This window comes from Athene cunicularia (assembly GCF_003259725.1).
Source record: "Athene cunicularia isolate RWA chromosome 1 unlocalized genomic scaffold, athCun1 chr1_part1, whole genome shotgun sequence".
Classification (NCBI taxonomy): Eukaryota; Metazoa; Chordata; class Aves; order Strigiformes; family Strigidae; genus Athene; species Athene cunicularia.
This window is the reverse complement of record NW_020799091.1, coordinates 17034760-17038768: the sequence shown is the minus strand read 5'-3', so window position 1 is coordinate 17038768 and position 4009 is coordinate 17034760.

Here is a 4009-nt window from a genome sequence, read left to right as displayed (position 1 = left end):
GGGTCAATATCTCCCTCCAGGAAACCTCTCGGAGGGCTGCAGCCAGAGCCTGCTGCTGCATGGCTCTTTCAAAGACTCAGTTGTCCTCTGGCAAACCAAAGCATCAGATCCATGGTGTGGAGTCTCTCTTGCCATTGTCCTCACAGATGCTCATTGACAATCTGGATTCTGATCTCAAGTTTCTGCTGTATCAGCTCTTGTAAGGTATCCATAACATTCTGCCTGGGCTCACTCCCTGACTGGTGTGGATGGCAGGATCTCTGTTGCAGAGGCACGTGCGTTTCTTCCTCAGTTCCTTCCTCAATTCAATCTTTCATTTTAAATCCATCTTTCCCTTTTCTAGACTTGCAATTTTCTCTCCAAGCCCTCCCTTTACCACTTTTAGTAGACTAGTCGACGTAGCTGCAACTTTCCACAAAGCCCATAGCCAGCAACCTTAATAAGTCTTGATTTTAGTGCTCTCCTGACAGATTGTAAATCCTTTTCCTGACTCCTCTGGAGCATTTTCACCCATGCAGTTCATTTAGATTTTTCACTCCTGCACAGAACAAAAAGGCTTCTTAGCAAAAGAACTGGCAGTAATTGGGGTATATTAGCAGAATGTTTGAGCAACAGTGATTATAAGAGTGCAGTAAATAACAGGGCTGAGTTGCAGTGGTGTGGAGAGAACTGCAAGTTGTATGTTTTGTCTGTGTATGCAGGCTGGCACATTGCTTTTGTAGCCACAAATCAACCCATCTGTATGATTTACTTTCTCCTCCTACTGTCTCCCTTTATTATGTTAAATCAATCATCCCACTGCTCTGTGATTTATGGATTTTTTTTATTTTTTTTTTCTGGGAAGGTGTCACAAAGTGAAAAATGGAAGTTTTGATATATTAGTAAAACCAAACTAATCTGCCTAGGGATTGAAAGAATTTAGCTTCCTCTTGGGTGAATTCTGACAGATGATATAAATTTCCATCCCTTCCTCTTCTTCCTTCTCCTCCTCAAACCACACCTGGCTGCAAAGAAAGGCCTTGAAGTAGGTGGTGGCCAAGACCTTTCTGTCAGCCTGTCCTGGCACACCTTGATGTGCACCCTACAATGCCTGTGGCCCTTTAGGGCTCTGTGTCATCTCTGCATGAAGTCATGGGTGGATGGACAGATGAAACTGAAGAACTCAGCCCCATCCCAGGTTGCCCTGATGGCCTCCAACAGCTGACTGTGGCTGGCATCAGCCATGGCTAACTGAGTGCTCAGTGACTCCAAGGATGGATACGCCATCAGCTAGCTGTCAGGGCAGCATTATTTGGTATGGTCAGTATTTGTCTTCACCACGGTCCATACAAGGAAAATCTGACAATGTGGAAGACATTTTTCTGGGAGGGAACAGAAAAGGAGTGGAGGCGGAAATGTCTGGTCAAATACAAAGGCCACATCTGAGGAGTGCGGCAGTCCAAACATACTAGCTTACCCACCAGCCCATGCGCTCTCCACTCCAAACCTGGACACAGAGTTTTATTTTATGTTGGATGAAGAGGCAGAGGGGCAGGTATGGCCCTACCACTGCACTGTTCTCTTTCAGAAATGGAGACATCATCTCTCCACATCACATCCCTTTAACTGTGCTGAGTGAAGCTCATATCACTCCTGTTCTCTTCGCTATGCCATGGGGTGTGTGTAGCCACAGGCCCTTAGAAGCTCATGTGAAGGGTTTACACCTCCCTAGACCTATTAAAAGCCCTTTGTTCTTTTGTTGAGGGAAGGTCTACTGTGTGTCTAAATTGCATCTCCCTGTCTCCTGTTCTTGCCAAGGGTGAAAAGCAGCTACTCCCCGAGTCCAACTCTTCTCCTTTGAATTGGAGGCTTGAGAGGCAGCAGATTGAGAGGGTAATGATGCTTATCAATTAAGAAAAACACACTTCTAAAAAGCTCATAACACCTTAACTACCTTATAAACACACTACTTTTTAGTAGCATAATTCACAATTATGTTGCTGCAAGTAATATGAAGTGAAAATTGTATTGCTTATTGCTAGTATTAGTACCGAGACATAATTATATTACTACAAAGAAATCTTATAAATCATGCCCTTATTAAGCTGCAATTCTACTGCTTTTCTTCCTGCACTTAGTATTAAGGTACCAAGTCTGTCCTTCCTTTTTATACCCAAATTCAGTGTTTCTAACACTACTACTAGGGCATTTTAATCCTATTATGGTATTACTGATACAATTCTTTAGATGGAAGATTTCTTACGTTACAAGACTCCCTCCACACTGGTAGCATGTGATTTTACATTTTTTTATTTGGAGGAATAGAATTACCTTACTTTAGCCTTATTCACTTACCTAAGTTTAATTAAGCAAAAGCAGTTTCTCATCTCAGGTACAGAGCTTGAATACCACAGCAACAATATTTGTGCACTTTGTTCTCACATCTCTGTACTGGGACAGTTTTCAGCACACTCCCACTTTCCATCAGAGTTCTTGGCCAGTTTTGGAGCCTGGTGTCCCAGCAGGACCCCTTGGCTGATGACCCCTAGCCCTGTGGCAGACCTCACATCCAAATTTCCATAGATCTGCTCCAAGAAGGCATCACTGTGGGTCAGCCCAGCTACTTTATTCCCAAAGAGGCCTGGATCACCTCCCTGTGTCATCCTCCACTGGCTTGGTGGAAGGAGATGAGCCAGTTCTACTTCTTGCTACTCAACTGCAAAGTTATGGTGGGGAGAGGAGGCAGCCCAGGTTTCATTTTGCACCAGTGCCAGGAGGACCCATCTCTTTCTTTCTTCATGAGCTTATAGCACCTAAAGCACCTAAGTCTGAGCTTTAGTGCTGTACAACTGTGTGCTCTACCATTACAATAGTTTTTGTGTGTGCACGTGTGCATGTGTCATACATATTTATACACGTATACGTATGTGTATATATATAAATATATGCATGCATATATACATCGATATTTTTGTGCATATATAAACACACACACAAAAATATATATGTATTGTGACTAACACCAGTAACAAATAGTTACTATATGCAGAGTAAAGTATGTATGACTGTTGGGTTTGTGTGTGGCGGGGTTTTGGTAGCGGGGGAGGGAGCTACAGAGGTGGCTCCTGTGAGAAGCTTCTAGAAGCTTCCCTGGCTCCAAGTCAGACCCACCTCTGGGCAAGGCTGACCCAATTAGCAATGGTGGCTGTGTCTCTGTGATAACATATTTAAGAAGGGGAACTGAAGAGGAGAAGTTGTGAGGGAAATACCTCTGCAAGCACTAAGGTCAGTTGAAGAATGAGGGAGAAGGGGGAGCTGCATCAGAGCACATGGTGAGAGGGCAGGCTGTCCCTCTGCGGGCCATGGAGGACACCAGTGGAGCAGACACCCACCTGCAGCCCATGAAGCACCCCACACGGGAGCAGGTGGATGCACCCAAAGAAGGCTGGGACTCTGTGGGAAGCCTGCGGTGGAGCAGTTCGTTGCTGGAAGCCCAACGCCTACTTTGCCTCAGTCTTTAGCAGTGGAACTGGCTGTTCCCTGTACACCCGGGCTCATGAGCTGGGAGGTGGGGAGGGGAAGCAGACTGAGGTCAGCACAGTTGAAGAGGAGGTGGTCAGAGACCTGCTGCACCACTTGGATGCACACAAGTTTGTGGGACCAGATGGGTTACACCCAAGGGTGCTGAAAGAGTCGGCAGATGCGTTCGCCAAGCCACTGTCCATGAGTGACCTGAAGTCATGGCTAACTGGGGAGGTCCCACTGGACTGGAGGGTGGCAAATGTGACACCCATCTACAAGAGAGGCAGAAAGGACGATCCAGGAAATTATAGACCTGTCATCCTGACCTTGGTGCCAGGGAAGGTCATGGAGCAGGTCATCTCGGGTGCCATTAGAAGTCATGTAATGGACAACCAGGGGATCAGGCCCAGTCAGCATGGGTTTGTGAAAGGCAGGTCCTGCCTGACAAACCTGATCTTCTATGACAGGCTGACCTGCTTATTGGATGAGGGAAAGGCTGTGGATGTTG